Source organism: Crinia signifera, chromosome 4, assembly GCF_055691185.1.
Source record: "Crinia signifera chromosome 4, ASM5569118v1, whole genome shotgun sequence".
NCBI classification, from domain to species: domain Eukaryota; kingdom Metazoa; phylum Chordata; class Amphibia; order Anura; family Myobatrachidae; genus Crinia; species Crinia signifera.
Genome location: NC_139220.1, coordinates 145547773 through 145567766, shown reverse-complemented (window position 1 = coordinate 145567766; position 19994 = coordinate 145547773).

Below are 19994 nucleotides of genomic sequence, written 5' to 3'. Positions count from 1 at the left end.
ATTCATTCTATGTCCCCCAGCCTGCCCCTTCACTGTATTTCCCCCAGCCTGCCCCCATTCACTGTATGTCCCCCAGCCTGTCCCTCCTTTACTGTATGTCCCCCATTCACTGTATGTTCCCCACTCTGCACCCATTCACTCTGTCCCCCAGCCTGCCCCCCTTCTCTTAATGTCCATCAGTGCCTCCATTCATTGTATGTCCCCAAGCCTGATCCTTCTTCACTGTATGACTCCCATTCACTGTATGACCCCCATTCACTCTGTACCCCACTCTGCCCCCTCCCTTCTCTGTATGTTTCCCAGCCCCTTGTGTGAGCCAGAGGAAGGAGAGGCAAAGCAGGAACTGCAAGGACGGGAGATGCTTGGGCTCCCGCTTCTGCCCTCCTCCGCTCTGCATGTTACTGGAGCAAGCTTCCCTATGCTGCCCCCCTCCCCAAACACTGCTGTCACTGTGATTGTGGAGTAGGGTGATATACAAGTGCAGCAGCAGGGGTAGGACCCCAAACACATCTGACTGTGAAGGCTGGCACCTCCTCACTGCAGCAGACAGCAAGGTAAAGGAGCGCTCGCCCACCTTTAGTGTCCTGTGCTGTGCTTCCCACATTCGATGCTCTGCCCGCTTCCAGCTGGAGGACGGGCCGCAATTGGCCCCCGGGCCTGACTTTGGGCATGCCTGGTCTAGTAAATTAACAATACAATACACACAATTGATTGATGGGCACTTCTTTTAATGGAATACAGGTCTAAAAAAAGTCTTTGGTAAAAGGTATTGCTGGTATTGCTAGCGGCAGGGAGTTGTTCATAAGGGTGGGCACAGCATTTGGGGGTGCCTGTGTACCCCTAACACTCAATGTGCACACACCTATGAATAGGGGTTGTGGCCAGCAAAGAAAAATGCTGGTGCAGTTTAATGTATATATGTGTGTGTGTGTATATATATATATATATATATATATATATATACGCTCTCTGTGCTCCGGCACTCTGGAGTCGCCTTGGGCTAACTTGCCCTGGTGCCCTCAAGGAGGACTGGTCATCCCAACAATAGAACTGTGCTGTTTGGCAAGCGGCACTCAGGGTCTGACAATAGCGTGGTAGAAAGCAAAAAACGTGCTTTATTGAAGACTCAACTTTCAGGGAGCTGGTCCCCTTCATCAGGATAAACACTTAACTTAACACTTAACTTAACTTACCCCCCGCAATTAGTGCTGCCCCTCCTGTCCGACTGGTCACCTGGCATCGCTGCTCATGTTAACAATTTTATTTCACTTGTATTTCCTAGTTTGTATACCCGAATGCAGCCATGGTAACTGGCAGAGTGACAGACTTCCGCCGGAAGCAAGAACTGCTGGCTGGGCGGAAGGAGGGGCAGCACTAATTGCGGGGGGGGTAAGTTAAGTTTATTTATTTGAGCATTGTATCACAAAGTGTTTACTTTCTACCACGCAATTGTCAGACCCTGAGTGCCGCTTGCCAAATAGCACAGTTCTATATATATATATATATATATATATATATATATATATATATATATAATATCACTCACCCAGCCTCCAAGAAGGAAAGAAAGGAAAGGACCAGCACTCACAGGTTTCTTTAAAGAAAAAGGTTTGTATTGCGATTTCACAGCATGATAAGTTACAAGCAGGCTGACCCAACAGGCGTTTCCACTGGATACCTAACCAGTCTTCATCAGGGGTGCATCAGGGTAACACAGAACACATTTAAATAGCTGAAAAACGGGCGCCAAGTCCGCCCAGCTCAATTCAAATCGGGAGCTGTCAATCAGCACCTCGCAACTGAGCATACAGCGCCTGTCAGATGACGCTGTCGGGGGTGTGTGTCTGCGCGCGTCATGGGGGAATCCCTGTGACGTGTGTCTGTGTTAAGGAGATTGCCTGTGTATCAAATCACCAACATGGGCTGGTAGCTGCAAAGTCTGTGCAAAGGGAATGAGCATAATACATGGGTGACCCAGCCACGATGGATAGGTCCGTCCTGGCCATAGGGAAAGGAAAGTGACTAGTGTGTGGAGGAGAGACTGTGCGGGATCTATGTGACCACTTAAGTACACCGTTATGCGTGAGCTATACACATAACGGTGTACTTAAGTGGTCACATAGATCCCGCACAGTCTCTCCTCCACACACTAGTCACTTTCCTTTCCCCATGGCCAGGACGGACCTATCCATCGTGGCTGGGTCACCCATGTATTATGCTCATTCCCTTTGCACAGACTTTGCAGCTACCAGCCAATGTTGGTGATTTGATACACAGGCAATCTCCTTAACACAGACACACGTCACAGGGATTCCCCCATGACGCGCGCAGACACACACCCCCGACAGCGTCATCTGACAGGCGCTGTATGCTCAGTTGCGAGGTGCTGATTGACAGCTCCCGATTTGAATTGAGCTGGGCGGACTTGGCGCCCGTTTTTCAGTTATTTAAATGTGTTCTGTGTTACCCTGATGCACCCCTGATGAAGACTGGTTAGGTATCCAGTGGAAACGGCTGTTGGGTCAGCCTGCTTGTAACTTATCATGCTGTGAAATCGCAATACAAACCTTTTTCTTCAAAGAAACCTGTGAGTGCTGGTCCTTTCCTTTCTTTCCTTCTTGGAGGCTGGGTGAGTGATATTATCAATTGTTTATTGACCCTGCACCACCACAAATGTTACTATATGCTTCGGAGTGCCGTCTTATATATATCTATATATATATATATATATATATATATATATATATTACAAATTCCGACACTCACAGGATGCTGGGGGATATATTGCCGGGTGCCCGCCAAAGGTGCACCCGCAGGAAGCCGATGTCCTAAGATAAGATACTTGTGGAGTGCGGCGGCACTCCAGTCATAAGGAAAAATAACTGAAAACCAAGAAAAACTTGGTAGACAACATTTCAGCACTTTTTATGTGGTCACCTAAGTTTACCACACCATATACCCCTTATACAAATCATGCAACACAATAGTGACCCCCTTATACTGTACTTGACTCTTACACATTATGCCACATGGAATTAGCCAAAATTCACACTATGGCACATGGATTGAGTCAAAATTCACATTATGCCACACAGATTTAGGCAAAATTCACATTTTGCCACATGGATTGAGCCAAAATACACACTATACAAAATGGATTGAGACAAAATTCACAATAGGCATCATAAACATAAAAAAATTGACCCCATAGTTAAGCCACACACCATAATTCCTATTATGTATTATGCCAAACACCATAATGCCAATGAAAAATTATACTACATAAGTGCTTCTTACCTACATGCTCATTGCCAGGGGTTCCATGCTCATTGCCATGTGGGATGACATGCTCATTGCTAAGGGGGAATACATGCTTGCGGTAACTGGGGGACAGCCACCGCAGGGCAGAAGTGACAGCCATTGACAGCCGGGCAGAGAGTGGGGGCTGCCTGTCTGAATTAAGAGCAATGCAGGTCCCAGCTATTTGAAATGCTACCCCTTTCACACCAGAAAAAGCAGGGCTGGCCCCTTTTACACCAGCCTAGTCCCTGCATTTTCTGGTGTGAAGGAGGAGAGAAACACCCCCCCCCCCCCCCCTTAACCAGCTATATTGTTTAACCGGTTATATTTTTGGAACCAACTCACCCATTTAAATGAGACCAGTATCATATTGAAGAAATTTTAAGTGGAATTCGAATGATTTTGGTCCCATGAAACTGCACCATTTGGTTCCAGAGAAATCTGCCCTCAAAGAACATGAAGGCCATGAAATTACATTTCAGGAAAAAAAAATAGGTTTACCCGCAATATCTCTGGAACCAATTAACCCATATGAACCAGCCTGGTATCAGGCTGGTTCATTTGGGACTTTGGTTCGAATGAGATCTGCCTCAAGCTTCTGTGATGCCAGGGGGGGAACTGGCAGCTGTCTGAACTGGGTGGGGGGGGGGGTCGGAATTAGCAGGTCCCGTGTTATCCTATGGGGAAAATGTTTCAGCTTTGCCCGGCAGCATCTCTGGTTCCCGGGGGGCTAGCGATTCGGGGCTGCTCATTGGAAAGCCCCAGTCCTCATCTGAGCCTATTTGGAGAGTGGGCCTGGAGCTACAGCTCCATCAGGCCCATTGTTAATTTGGCCCTGTCTTAGCTTGCGTGCAATATTATTATTATTATTTGTGAACTAACAAACTTAACTAACCTCTAAAAATAAGGGGCTTGAATGGCAACTCAGCAGCAAATTCTGTGTACTAGATTGATGCTCCCTGGCAGAAAGACCCATGTAATAATATAAAATCGGTGTGTACAGTTATAGTCCACCTGCAGCCACAGCACTGGTCTGCAAAGCATAATACCACTCGCTTGTGTGTCACCCACCCTATATTATTGGGTAATGCTGCTTCTTGCATGTGGAGCTGAAAACTTCAGATGACGCTGTCACAGCGCAGTTCCCTTGTATCCTGGCCCAGCCATTGCTGAACTCTTCCCAGATGTGGCCCAAACTGAGCTAACAACTAGAGTTGGTGGTGCAGTGGAATGATGCCACATTTCATGTCACTGCACATCATAGTTGCCTACCCTCCTGCATTCTGCAGGAGACTCCCTGAAATAGCAGCAATCTCCCTCTCTTCCTAATTAGTCTAGAAGTCTCCCTCATTTCACCTAGCCCACATTACATTGTTACATTTTTTTGGGAAAAAGGAATAAGAGTAGATTCATTTACATTGAATCGTCAGTACCATTTCCCATCACTTTAGTAAGTAAAGTAGCTCTTACTAACTGCTTTGGGGCTCATCTACATTTGGATTTAAGTAATTTTAAAACATTCCTCTCAGATGTAGCAGTACACACCCACGCTTCTAAGTATCACGTTCACAATCTCTTTTTCACAATCTCTACACACGCCGTTTGGATGGAGCATGACACGCCCCCTCAATGGGGCGCTGTTCAAAATTGTACTACCAACTATAATCTCCCTGAAACTAGTTTTCAAAAGTAGGCAAGCATGCTGCACATCTTCACGTCTGAGGCAGACTGCAATGGAAGGGGAAGCGGTCATCTATTAGAATGAACTTAGGTCTACAGTCATTAGGTCGACCCCACTAGGTCGACTGGCAGGAAGGTCGACCTGACTTAAGGTCGACATGGGCCAAGGTCGACATGACTTAAGGTCGAATTTGCATAAAGGTCGACATGAGGAAGGTCGACTGGTCATAAGGTCGACATGGGGTTTTTCACTGTTTTTTGAGCCGACATGTGCCGACAGGCGGTATTTCATGCCCTACCATCCACTAGGGCGTGGTGGAAGAATAAAATAGTGTGCCGAGCGCAGCGAGGCACCGTGCCCGAAGCATCGCGAGCGAAGCGAGCGATGCGAGGGTCCGATTCTCATTGCCAACTGTGTCGACATTCGGATAAAAAAACAGGGAAAAACCCATGTTGACCTTATGACCAGTCGACCTTCCTCATGTCGACCTTTATGCAAATTCGACCTTAAGTCATGTCGACCTTGGCCCATGTCAACCTTAAGTCAGGTCGACCTTCCTGCCAGTCGACCTAGTGGGGTCGACCTAATGACTGTAGACCTAAGTTTATTCTGACAGATGTACCGATTCCAATGGAAGATGGTGGGGCTGAAGAAAGTGATGGGGCTTTAGGAGCTTTATCTATGTAGTTTTCTGCCATCTGTGAGACTGAACTACACATGTGCAGCAGTGCCAATATGCGCATGCGCAGACCCCCCACCATTGGAATGTGTCCGAATTCGGACCTTTCTGATTGGGTCTGAATTAGACGGTATGTGTGATTAGACCATAGGCCAAATACACACAGATGTGCGGTTAATGAAAATTGCTTTGCCTGCACTGTCTTTATCACCGGGCGATAGTGACGCCACAGGGGCCATACACACGATGCGAGTCAAAATCGCCTGGCCAAATCCTACCATGTGTACATGGCTTTACGCTTTATCACCACACTAGTCACAAGTGTACCAGAACAGTGTCAGATTTTACCTATGGACTGCAGCCCCCCTCCCCCAGTAAAATTCACCATGCTCTCAGTGTACTATTGCCACGCCCTGCCTTTCGCATAGCCCTTCCTGGCTTCGATGGACTGCAGCCAATGCAGTCTATCGAAGCCGGTGGTTAGCCCATACGCAGTCACACCATGGCTTCTGTGCATACACAGGTGTCAGGTCCAGGGGCTGGCTGGCTCCTCTCTGAGCACGGTTGTAGCGGTAGTCCCACTCCTAAAAGTAAGTAGGTGTCTTTGCTGTACCAGACCTTTCTAATGCATTATTAATATGCTTTTGTTTAATGGAGAAAATTTGTCACCTGCGCACAGAGTATATACCTATGTTTTAGACCGTGCTGCTAAATTACAGGGATGTTCACCTTGTGCAAATTAGATTGTTTTTGGGGGTGGGAGTTAGCGCTCGAGGTCTTGTGAGTGAGTAGATGGGTGTATTGATGTTAGCCTTTTTAATAGGTGTAACTGAATCCTTTTAATTGCATATAATGGACTTTATCTCATTGTCTATTTTTAAACCTTTTGGGGCTAGGGTCCCTAGTTCAATTGTGTACTTTAATTCTTCTTTGTTTAAAAGGAGCGAACGGCGAATAGCCAGGAGAGACCATAAACTATTAAGTCTGGGCTACCAAAGGCCATGAAGTGCTCCCATTGTCTAGCTGTTATCAGGATGGGGGCAGGGAGGTAGCAGGAACTGAATAGGGGGAAGGAAAGAGAGAAGCAGGTAATAGGCGCCTCCCCATGGGAGTAGACCCATACTTAAGGACAGGACAGGAATGGGGGAGGATCAGAGAGAGCAAGAGGGCACGCAGTAAGGATTGTCTTTATCCAGCAAGAACATCCAGAATCCCAGATAGTGAACCAGAAATATTAGGATAAGTATCTCGATAGTTATTTGGGGTATATCTGGGGATATTTATTTGCAATTGCATTCCTTCTTATTCTTTTACTTAATTCCATATTAGGCACCCTGCTACCCTGCTACAATCTCCCAATGTCTCTGTAATTTTATGAATTCAATCTTTAATGCAGCAAGAATTTTATCACATGTTTATATTATGCCGGGTAACTTTCCCCTAAGGAATAAACGCACCTAAATCAATGCACAGTAGTTTAAGGCCAAACAATTAGTACTTATGGATTTGTTATTATACTTGCTGCAGCCTTTAGAAAAACAGCAAAGAATTAGGCCCAAAGAATTCAGGCAAGTTGCAAACAATGTCCCCTTTCCCCCCTCCCCCTAATTAAATTACTGAAGGCATGTTTACATAGCATAGCATGCAGAGATCATGACAATACCTTCACCTACCCCGCCCACTAGGCAGAGCAAACATTGGCTGCCCAGCAATGTAAAACATATTATTATTATAGTATTATTTATAAGGCGACACAAGTGTTGTGCAGCGCCGTACAAACATGAAATGTATGATTACAGAGCAGAGTTATTTCAGATCACATGTATGGGGGAATTACATAGTTTTAAGTAACATAATATAGTATTGTGCAGCACTGTTATTAGGATATGGCAAAGCATAAGTTTAGATAGGCAGAATGCAAATATGGGAACGCATTGTTTTGTTTTTGAAGTTAATATAATGCAATATAAGGCAAGAAAATTCATTATATGGTGCAATTTTCAGCGTGCAAGGCATCATAGGGGTATAATAGACAGTATTATAAAGATGTTGATGATTGGGGGAATGATAAATGGTAACAGGTTACATTAAGCTGCAGTCAGTAATATAATATGGTGTCACATACAAATTAGTAAATTCATTGTTACATGCGTGTATGTACAATAAGAATAGTAGTACAGGAGATCAATAAGTGAATTCATTACGGTTGTGCAGAAGCATTTTACTTCATATTAGACTTTTATATCTTTGGCAGATCCAAACTTACTGTTATTTCATGAAAAGCGCTGGGTTAAGCTGCTGCTGTATACAAAATCTGTTGCTGTTTAGAATTTTGTTAAGTCAATTAATGTATAAGAAGTAATGAATATAATTAGGGCACAGGGGTGGAACCATAGTTCTAACAGCAACTAAGTTTGTAAGTTAAGTTTTTAAGGGGTACATGCTTGGCCTTAGCAGGGAAGTAATACTGCTGACGCTGGGTGCAAAGTAGATGGGCCCTTTAACAGATTATACATTAAAAAATAAATAAATAAATGGGTGCACACATAACTGCACAATACAGGTAACCGCTCAGTGCACGTTAGCTTGCCAATTAGGCGGAATGTGCTGGAAATTCGGAAAAGGAATAAGCAAAGCAGAATAATCACAGTAAAATGAAAGTCATTTTGTGTAACATGGGTGGTAAACAGCTTAGTGAAATGTCCAATGCCAACGGGGCTTCATGGGATGTTACAAATTTCCATGGGAGTAGCTATTCAGTCACTTGTGTATACAAGGCAGGATAGAGGCAGGGTAGGAAAGGGAAAAAGGAGAATGCATGGAGGTGGCATTATAGGATTATTGCTCAGGTTTGGGAGACTGCATGATGCAACGTATTTACACACAGAACAAACTAACATGCTTTATGTCACCTCGCAGTGCAACCCTTCCTCTTCCACATGCAGATGCCTAATGATCGGAGGAGGTGGGCAGGCTGATGACCCTGACGGACGCTGAGATACGGCAATGCCGAAAGCGTAGTATGCAAACAGACTCTTTCTTGACAGGAGTTCTAGTGTGGTGGCAAAATGATGGTATAACCAGGTTCCAATGGCCCATACATTGTATGTGCATAAAGTAGCAAGAGCCTTACATTTGCCATAGTGAAGAAAGCATTAGTGACAGCGGCACGGAGCAGCTGCAGGTCAGTCGGAGACGTGTTAGCGCAGGGAGTCCAAAGCGCATGCCGAAAGGCCAGGTCATGGGAAATTCAGGCTCATCCAACACCTGTCATTCCCAGCAGGAAAATCAGTGAATGACGCCTTGGAAAAGCAACAGTGCAGCGTCGCTTACCAGTCTTTTCAAGAGGCGCTCAGAATAGTGCGCAGCTGCGGGGTACAGGCCCAATTGGGGAAGATATCGAATCAGCATTTAGGCTCCTCCCCCTTCACCCATATAGTCACGGATTCATGGGACTAAAGTTCAAGGGCAGTTATTATGTGGATCTATGCTTACCCATGGATGGCGCCATTTTTGAAAAATTCAGCATGTTCCTGCACTGGGGCGTTGAGGTGGGGACAGGCTGCAGGACATTTGCGCACCATCTGGATGACTTTCTAAGGGTCAGCCAGGCGAACACTGACACATGCAAGCGTCTGTTAAAATCCATGTAGGCGCTGTTCCACACTTTTGGGGTTCCCATAGCAACGGAGAAAACAGAGGGACCTATGAACAAACTGTCGTATCTGGGAATAGAAATAGATACCACCGACAGGCTGTGTAGGTTACCAGAGGACAAGGTTGCTGGCATTATGAGGCAGATTGGGGAGCATGCCAGAGCAGACAAGATCACACTAAAACATCTTCAATCATTGCTGGGGTCACTGAATTTCACATGCAGGGTTATCCCAATGAGCAGAATCTTCTGCCGACCAGGGCTGGCAACAGAAATCTTGGGGCCTGGTACACTGATATATCTAGGGGGCCCAATACCCCGCCCCCTTGAGCAGAACATTGTTAGTATTATGCATATTAAACATGTTTTTTATTGTTACAAAGGAAATAGAATTAATATTCACTAATATCGGAGGGAGGTTACAGTCAAGTACCCAGGAATCCAGGCAGGTGCCTTTTTAAACCATTGCTAGGCACTGCACTGACACAGCCATGCTTATAGCCCCCGAGTCCCTCAGAACCTTGGGGTCCCTCACAAGCTTGGGACCCGGTACATGTGTCCCCCTTGACCCCCCCTGTTGCCTGCCCTGCTGCCGACAACTGGAAAGGGCCACAGCAGGGGTAAGAAAGCCGCATCATCCGATTAACCTGACAACAGAAATCAGAGAAGGCATGTTGATGTGGGAAACGTTTCTAAGGGAATTTAATGGTATTCGCATCTCTCCGGCACCGCCTGTAGCGAGCAAGAGGCGGCAGCTGTACACCGATGCAGCAGGGTCTTGTGGCTTTGGGGCATATCTCGTGGGAGAATGGTGCGCATCCCAGTGGCCGCAGAGCTGGGTCGGAGCAGGGCTGACCAGGAACATGCTGCTGCTAGAGCTGTTCCCGATCAAAGTAGTGTTGGAGTTGTGGGGTAACAGGTTAGCCAACAAGGAAATAACCTTCTGGTGTGACAACATGGGGGTGGTTCAAGCAGTCAACAGGCAGAGTGCCTTCTCCCCACCAGCGATCAACCTGATAAGGCATTTGGTATTGGTTTGCCTGCGGCACAACATTAACTTTCGCGCCAAGCACGTCCCAGGGGTAGATAACATCAGAACGGATGCCACTCAAGGGGAAAGTTGGAAGCCTTTAGGGAAGCGGCACCACATGCGCAGCCGCAAGGTTTAACATGTCCACCTCATTTATGGAAGGTTGTCAAGATGGCGTGAACAAGCTAGTGAAAGACTCGTTAGCGCCTGTGTCAGGGAGAAGCTGCAGCTCATGGCGGCAGTAAAGGGCGCATGCAAAGAGCTTGTTAAGGCAGCGATGCTCAGAGAGGCATTCGCAACACCCTTCAGGAACAGGGGTCTCCAGCGGTCTGTTTTCTTTACAGGAGGAGAATGAGGACTCCCAGAACAGGGTCCAAGGGTGAGATACGGTGGGGAAGCATTTCAGTTCAGGAGTAGAGAAGAGCGTGCAGATGGTTACATGTAGGTTCTAGATTAATAGGGCGAGGGAAGGTCACGGTGAGGTGGCGGGCTATGGTTCTAGGAACCTAGCGTTGGCGGAAGTACTGCGGGCCAGCCAAAGATTGGCGCCAGGAAACGGAGGCACCCCAGAAGAGGGGGTGCAAGATCCAAGGCCTAGCGTCGAGGGGGGCAATTGGGGGGCCCCGGGCGGGTACAGGTTTCAGTTGCGAGAAGGGGCCCCCCTCCCCGGGCGGCTTGATTCAGTTACGTTGGAGGGCTGGTGGACCGCAGTGCTATCTTTGCCACCTGAGCGAGTAAGATTATATTTGTAATCTGATTAATAAATGTGACCTTTAATTCGCCAAAATAAATGACTCAGTTTGATTATTCCAGGTGAAGGGAAAAGGGAGGGGCAATTTCAATGGTGGGTTTCTTAGTCTGTTAGGGTTAAAAGAATGGCGGGAGCATCAGACGCTCAGAGGTTTAAAAGGAGCGAACGGCGAATAGCCAGGAGAGACCATAAACTATTAAGTCTGGGCTACCAAAGGCCATGAAGTGCTCCCATTGTCTAGCTGTTATCAGGATGGGGGCAGGGAGGTAGCAGGAACTGAATAGGGGGAAGGAAAGAGAGAAGCAGGTAATAGGCGCCTCCCCATGGGAGTAGACCCATACTTAAGGACAGGACAGGTATGGGGGAGGATCAGAGAGAGCAAGAGGGCACGCAGTAAGGATTGTCCCACCCACCCACCCTTGGATGAAGAAGGAGCAACATCCAAACAGCATCTAGTTACAGCAGAGATAGTCTTAACAGAAACGGAAGTACTGCGGGCCAGCCAAAGTTTGGTGCCAGGAAACTGAGGCACCCCAGAAGAGGGGGTGCAAGATCCAAGGCCTGGCATCGGAGGAGGCAATTGGGGGACCCTGGGCGGTGCTAGATACAGCAGAGATTGTCTTAACAGAGGCGGAAGTACTGCGGGCCAGCCAAAGATTGGCGCCAGGAAACGGAGGCACCCCAGAAGAGGGGGTGCAAGATCCAAGGCCTGGCGTCGAGGGGGGCAATTGGGGGGCCCCGGGCGGGTACAGGTTTCAGTTGCGAGAAGGGGCCCCCCTCCCCGGGCGGCTTGATTCAGTTACGTTGGAGGGCTGGTGGACCGCGGTGCTATCTTTGCCACCTGAGCGAGTAAGATTATATTTGTAATCTGATTAATAAATGTGACCTTTAATTCGCCAAAATAAATGACTCAGTTTGATTATTCCAGGTGAAGGGAAAAAGGGAAAAGGGAGGGTCAATTTCAATGGTGGGTTTCTTAGTCTGTTAGGGTTAAAAGAATGGCGGGAGCATCAGACGCTCAGAGGTTTATTCGTTTTATGTAATCACCTCCCCTCCAGTTTGCTTTTATTCATTTTAAGCCTGTGAATTTGAGTAGCTTTGGGTCGCTATTGTGGGTTAGTTTGGAGTGTGATGATAGGGGATGATCATCTGTTACTTTTTTTTTATATTTCTGATGTGTTCAGAGATTCTGGTTTTAAATTGGCGTATAGTTATTCCTACATATTGTTTAGGTCAGGGGCATTCCAGAACATATATTGTATGTGACATGTTATTCCGTCCATGATTTGAATCATTCTTTTGTTATGAGAGGATGTTACTTCTTGTTTGGGTTTTGTTGTGTTAGTTTGGTGGTGGTGCAGGCTAAGCAGTTAATGCAGTGGTAAAATCCTTTGAGGATGGGAGTCCCTATGTTTGTCTGTTTAGTGGGTTATGCTTTTGTTCAACCCTTTCTTTGTCTCTGCATTTTCTGTAACTATACCAGATCCAAAACTGTATTAAGATTACACTTTTGCTTAAGCACTTGTCTCTCTGTAATGACTGCAAGTATGCTAGACTGTGATGTGACCATCCTTTTAACACTCTCCTGTGTAATGTAGGGTACACACCAGGGCAACCCGCTCACGATGCACATCGTGAGCGGGTCGTCAGTGTCTCGTCCGACTCGCTCACGGTGACGCGGGGGGGCACGACCCGCTCACGATGTGCACCGTGAGCGGGTCCGATCCGATGACGCCCCGCACCCAGCTGTATGGTCGTCATTGAGATCCTACCTGCAGCAGGTAGGATCTCAATAACGACCGACCGACCCGCGGGACCGCGCATCGGATCGGTATCGGTCCACACCAGGACAGAAAAGGGCCCAATCACCACACAATCTACATGCAATTGGTCGGAATTGGATCTAGATTGAGGGGATCGGGCCCTAGTCGTCCTGGTGTGTACCCAGCATAACTGGTCACCCCTGCATGCTCTTCATACTGTATGTACTACTGGCTACCATATTGAATAAACCTCAGTCAGGAGTTTCTGTTCTGTCCACGTTACTTACTTTCTTACTAAACGTAATCTGTAGATTAGCCCACAGTTCCAAGAAACATTTTGGGTAAATCTTAAAAATGGCTATATAACACAATGGGCCAAATGGCAAGGCTAATAGAAACAGTCATATGTGCTGAATAGTGAAAAAATAAATACTATAATCTGGTTTATGGCAGTTGATGTCAGAGTAGTGTATTTATCCAATCCTGTTGCCGTTTATCTACTGGAAGGTGTCTAGATCTCCACCCAGTATATTAAGAAGTGAATACATACAAAAAATACAACTTGTAATAAAGTCTAAATCACAATCAAACTCGGTCCTCAGGACCCCACACAGTGCATGTTTTGCAGGTCTCCTCACAGAATCACAAGTAAAATAATTAGCTCCACCTGTGGAGCTTTTAAAATGTTTCAGTCAGTAATGATTGCACTTGTCAGGTGACCTGGAAAACGTGAACTGAGTGGCGTCCTGAGGGCCGATGATAAATAAATTGTCCAATGTGAGATTTTTTTCAAGGTAATATATTTGGGTTCAACGACAGTAATGGAGCGTACCCCACTTACATAGAAAACAGTTGTTAGACGTGTCAATATAGTGATTTTGGCCGATTCCGACCATTTGGGTCGATATATCGTCTGAAAAGTGCTACATCGTTTGTGTTTTCCATCCGATCTGATGTGCAGTCCCATGAGAGTCGGATAGGAGCCTCTAGGTTGGTCGGAACACACCTGTGATATATCAGAATCGGATGGAAAATGGGAGTGCTTATTGCGCATGCGATATATCGCAGGACGTTTGTCTGATGTTTCCAGTCTCTCTAGCCCCTTAATCCAGCCCATCAGATATATCTTATGGTACAATTATATACCATAAGATATATGTCATGGGATTTATCTCGGCTTGATCAATTGCATGAGCTTATGCAAAAAATGACACCAAAGTACCAATTAGTCTAGAATCACTCCCGGGAAGGTCCAGGCGGAGTCAGGGCCGGCGCCACCACTAGGCACCTCTAGGCATTAGCCTAGGGCTCTGGCCACTGGCGGCCAGTGCCCCCCCCCCCATGGAGGTGAGGTATTTTTGTAGTGTATGGGGGCCTTAAGCCTCCACCATATTGGGAAATCTTCTAATTCATACCTCAACCCACAGGAAAGGAGAAGTGGTTGTGCACATAAAGGTGTCTTTTCCCTTTTATGGCAGTATGTCTGTGTCACGTCCTGAGTAGCACCAGCTGTAGAATATCGTAAGCTAGGTGCCTTGACGTATGGGGGTTGTATCCACGACAGAATAGAAGAAACAATGAGGATAAAATATAATGGATTTAATAAAGATATTGCAAACAGTGATAATGATGGTATAAACGGTATATGGCAGATATGCAAATATAAAGTCAATTGTCCAGTAGATTATTGTAAAAGATGATGAAGCTTGGTACTTGAAGAATATTGCAATATAATTTGAAGAGTGGAAATGAATATAAACTGGATTTGAATACTTAAGGGTTGCAGAAGGAATTGATGATTGGATGATTTGAAGAACGAATGAAGATTGTATTGCAGATTGGAAGATTGGATGATTGATTGAAGATGGGAAGATTGGTTGGAGATTGGAAGATTGGTTGGAGATTGGAAGATTGGATGGTTGGTTGGAGATTGGAAGATTGGATGGTTGGTTGGAGATTGGAAGATTGGATGGTTGGTTGGAGATTGGATGGTTGGTTAAAGATTGGAGGATTGGTTGAAGATTGGAAGGTTGGTTGAAGAATAATAAATGAAGAAGAGTTGTCCTTTGCTGTATGAGGTCGTGGCTGCTGCCAGAGGTAACCGTGGAAGTAACCGTCGGGAGAGTAGCAAGATGAGACCCCTTAGAGGACCTGACCTTGCGTGGTCCACATTGGCGGTAAGCAGAGTCTGGTGGTACGTGAAGCAGTGAACGGCCAGCAGGATCTCTTCAGGGAAAAGCTCAGGACCGTAGCGATTAACTACAGCCAGGTAGGAGCGGATAAGCTCAGGATCGTAGCGAGTAACTACAGAGCCAGGTAGGAGCAATGATGCTGCAGGGTGGACATCATTGTCCTGACTGCCGGACTAGCCTGAGCAGTCAGTACTTACCAGGTGAGCTGTGCCGGGATTGGTCAGGCAATCAGACAGGGAGGCGGAGCCGTGCAGGAGAGGCTGGAGAAACCAACAAGATGGCGCCCGCCAGAGAGGGCGACAGATTCTAGCCGGCCCTGATTGTACGCAGCTGCGCAAGCACCGGCTTTTACTCAGATGCTGACCAGTCGCAAACACACATGGCGGCATTCTACTCATATCCTGCATGGAACTGGAGCACAATACACCGGTGTCACCACGCGGTGACAGTGCGGCCACATGGGGATGCAGTTAAAATCCCGGCGGTCGGGATCCCGGCGTTCAGAATCCCGACGCCGGAATCCCGACCGCCGAAATGCCGACACATTCTCCCTCCTGGGGTGTCCACGACACCCCTGGAGGGAGAATAAATTAGCGTGCCGAGTGTAGCGAGGCACCGGGCCCGCTGCGTGGCGAGCGCAGCGAGCCCGCAAGGGGGGGCGATCCATGTCCCCCCCTTGTCGGCATTTCGGCTGTCGGGATTCCGGCGTCGGGATTCTGAACGCCGGGATCCCGACCGCCGGGATTCAATACTAAATCCGGCCACATGTACCCCAGTGAAGCCAGAGACATAAGCAAAGGTTAGCGCCATGGTTCCAATGCACCTAGAGGGTCCAGGGCTGAGCACAGCACAGGGTTCTTGGGCAAACGCCATGGTGGATGTGACAGTCTGTCCGTCTTTGTACTACATCCACCCATGCCCTCTGTTGTCTGTCCATCTATTCACCCACTACCCCCGTTCTGTAATCAGATAATAAAGAGTGGGGGGGGGGGGGGGGCATTCCAAGATTTTTTTATGGGGCCCACAAAAAAAGTTACACCCCTGATACATAGTATATATACCAGGGCTTAAAGTGGTGGAAGCGGTGGTGGAACTCATTCTTCCAGCCACCATTCTTCCAGCCCCCCTCCCATTAGGCAGTCCCAGCGTATTTGGTGCCCCCCTATAAAATGTGTGCCCCATATTCTATAAAGGAACAGAGCAAGCTGCAAAACATGGGTGTGGTATAACAAGAAAGGAGCTGGCCACACAATAGTATAGCAGAATAATGCCACAGTATTGTGTCCCTTACACATAATAAGGGTTACAGTATTTTGCTTCTTACACATAATAATGCCCATGTTATTTTTCTCCTTATGCATAATACCACCCATGAAATTGTGTCCCCTGCTCATATTACCCATGGTATTGTTCACCTTACCCATAATAATGCCCACAGTATTGCACACCCCACACCCCCTATATCGCGCTTTCCCACCACACACACCGTATTGTCCCCGGGAGCTGCAGCTCTGTCCTCGGCATCCCTGGCAAGCCTAGTAAGCACCTCTCACACAGCGCCGGTAACCGCCAGATCCCCTGCACTGACGGACACCGGCAGAGAGGGGATCATGCGGGCGCCAGCGGAGAGAGGCGCTCCATTTGTCTGAGATGCAGGAGCGTCCCAGACGCTTGTGCGTCTTAGTAATTATTGTGGCAGGGTACGTCTACCCTACCTGTGTCCACTTCAGGGAGATGGACAGGGTTAGGGGTTCGGTATTGTGTGCGTCTCCTGCACAAAGGGGGGGGGGGGTGCGGTGCGCAAGTGCGTCTCATGCACGATAAAGGACGCATTTGCCAGTGCGCCATGTTACATACTGGCAGATGCCTCCATTTCAAACCCCCACTATCCACGTCGGCATGGAGTCGATTTTATAAAGTGTGGCGAGCACAGTGAGCCCAAAGCATGGTGAGCCCCGCGAGGGGACGCGGATTACTTGACGATTATTCCGCTCGCCACTCTCCGGGCTGGCGTGGATAGTGGGGATGTTTCAGGAACACATTCACACCTGTCATGTCAGGCAGGTTAAAATGGTCAATGGTTCCCACACAATGTAATAAGCGCTGACTGACTACGCTAACTACGTAAGCGCCGGCTAGCCACGAATGGGCAGGAACACTACGCTGATACTAACAGGGACGCTGCCTACGCTGGCCTTGGGAACACTACGCTGATTCTGACAGGGATTCTACGCTGACTACGTAACTGCCGCCGTGAAACTACACAAGTACCAAATAATGAAAATAATGATACAAAAAAAGGGATTTTTGTAAGAACTTACCGTTCGAATCCCTTTCTCTGATATGGTCCTGGTGACACAGCTCAACATTGGGATGTAGGAGGGTCCGTAGGAGCCAGGCACCTATCCTAAAGCTTTTGGAGGGTAGGCTCCTCCCTTCTGCATCCCAGACTCCTCAGTTCAATCTTTCAAAGCCACTGGAATACATCAACTCAGTACAAACGCCTGCACATATTATATGCACAATTTTCAAAATAACTTTAACCATATATAACATGAAACATCATGAACCTGGCATACTTACTGAGCGTAAGGGAGGGATCGCTGTGTCACCAGGACCATATCAGAGAAAGGGATTCGAACGGTAAGTTCTTAAAAAAATCCCTTTTTCTCTTTCAATGGTCCTGGTGACACAGCTCAACATTGGGACGTTCCAGAGCCGGTCCTTTGGGTGGGTACACTCAGGTCTGCAGTTCTCATCACTGCTCGCCCGAATGATGCGTCCTCCGACGCGAACTCATGGAACCTATAGAATTTGGCAAAAGTATGAACAGATGACCAAGTGGCAGCCCTGCAAACCTGCTCAGCTGTTGCCCCATGTCGAACCGCCCAAGAGGTGGCGACTGACCTGGTGGTATGCGCATTAATCCTGGCCGGCACAGGCCTACCAACTTTAGTATATGCAAAAGCAATTACAGAACGCAACCACCTAGCAATGGACTGCTTAGAAGCAGGCCAACCAATTTTGTGTACATCATACAAAACTAGCAAAGTATCAGTCTTCCTGACACTCTTTACTCTGTCCACATAAATGCGCAAGGCGAGCACAACATCCAAATTCCTCAATTTGTCCCTTTTCCTTGAACCCTCTGGGGATTGAAATACAGGCAGAACCATCTCCTGATTCAGATGAAAAGCAGAGACTACTTTTGGTAAAAATTGGGGTACTGTCCGAAAGACAGCCCTATCATCATGAAATATAAGGAAGGGAGACTTGCAGGACAATGCTCCCAACTCCGATACTCTTTTTGCTGACGCCACCGCCAACAAAAATACCAATTTCCATGTAAGGAATTTAAGGTCAGCCGACCTTAACGGTTCAAAAGGCGCCTTTTGAAGACACTCCAGAACCAGAGATAAATCCCATGGCGCTACTGGTTGCTTGTAGGGAGGTTTCAATCGAGAAACCCCCTGCAGGAAGGTCTGTAATTCCGGTAACAATGCTATCCTTCTTTGGAAATAAATTGACAAGGCCGAGATCTGCACTTTGAGTGACTGAAGACTTAACCCAGATGAAAAGCCATCCTGCAAAAACTCCAGCAATTTAGCCAATCTAAATCGCGATGTGTGTGACTTCTGCCTTTCACACCACCTAATATAGGTCTTCCAGACCCTATAATAATTTGCAGAAGACACTGACTTTCTAGCTTTAATCATGGTGTTAACCACAGCCTCTGAGAACCCTTTGTTCCTCAAAATGGCGGTTTCAACAGCCAAGCCATCAAATTTAGCCGAGCTGAATCCAGATGGTTGAACGGTCCTTGATTTAGAAGGTCTGACCTCAGAGGTAGACGCCACGAGTCCACAGACAATCTCTGAAGCCTCGAGTACCAGGACCTCCTTGGCCAATCTGGGGCCACTAAAATCACCGGAATTGCCTGGGCCTGGATCTTTTTCAAAACTCTTGCCAGCATTGGGACTGGCGGAAAGGCATAAAGTAGATTCCCCTCCCAGGGGATGGTCATAGCATCCACTGCTTCTGCCAGTGGATCTCTCGTTCTGGCATAGAACCTGGGCACCTGATGGTTGAACCTTGATGCCATCAGGTCCACATCCGGAGTTCCCCATTTCAGTGTAATCTGAAGAAATACTTGTGGGTTCAGGCTCCATTCTCCTTCCAGCAGCTCCTCCCTGCTCAGGAAGTCGGCCTCTATATTCTCCACCCCTGGGATGAATATCGCTGACAACGCTGGAACATTCTGTTCCGCCCACAAGAAGATCCGGGACACCTCCCACATAGCCAGCTTGCTGCGTGTGCCTCCCTGGTGATTCAGATACGCCACAGCTGTGGCGTTGTCGGTCTGAATCCTTAAAGGGAGCCACTGTAATCTTTCTCCTGCCAGAGAAATCACCTTCCACACAGCCCTCAGTTCCAGGATGTTGATCGGCAAGGCAGACTCCTCCGAGGTCCATAAGCCCTGCAGACGCAGGTCCAAGACTACTGCCCCCCAGCCCCTGAGACTGGCGTCGGTAGTGACTACCAGCCAGCTCCAGGACTGCAGAGACCGACCCCACTGAAGGGAATCCACCTCCATCCACCATTTCAGGGAAGACCGAGTTTCTGGAGACAACACTATGAGTTCTGACTTCATGGTCTGAGTATTCCCCGACCAGGCTGTCAGAATGTTCCACTGGAACACTCGAGAGTGGAACCTGGCGAACTGTAACTTCTCGAAAGACGCCACCATCTTCCCCAGCAGCTTGAGGCACCTCCAAACTGATGTGCTCTGAGACCCGAGGATCTCCTGGACCAAGGCAGCCAGGTCCCCGGCCTTTGCCTCTGGTAGGAATACCCGATGTAGATGGGTATCCAGAACAACTCCCAGGAACTGGAGTCTCTGTGACGGTACCAACTGAGACTTTTGTAAATTTAAAAGCCAACCG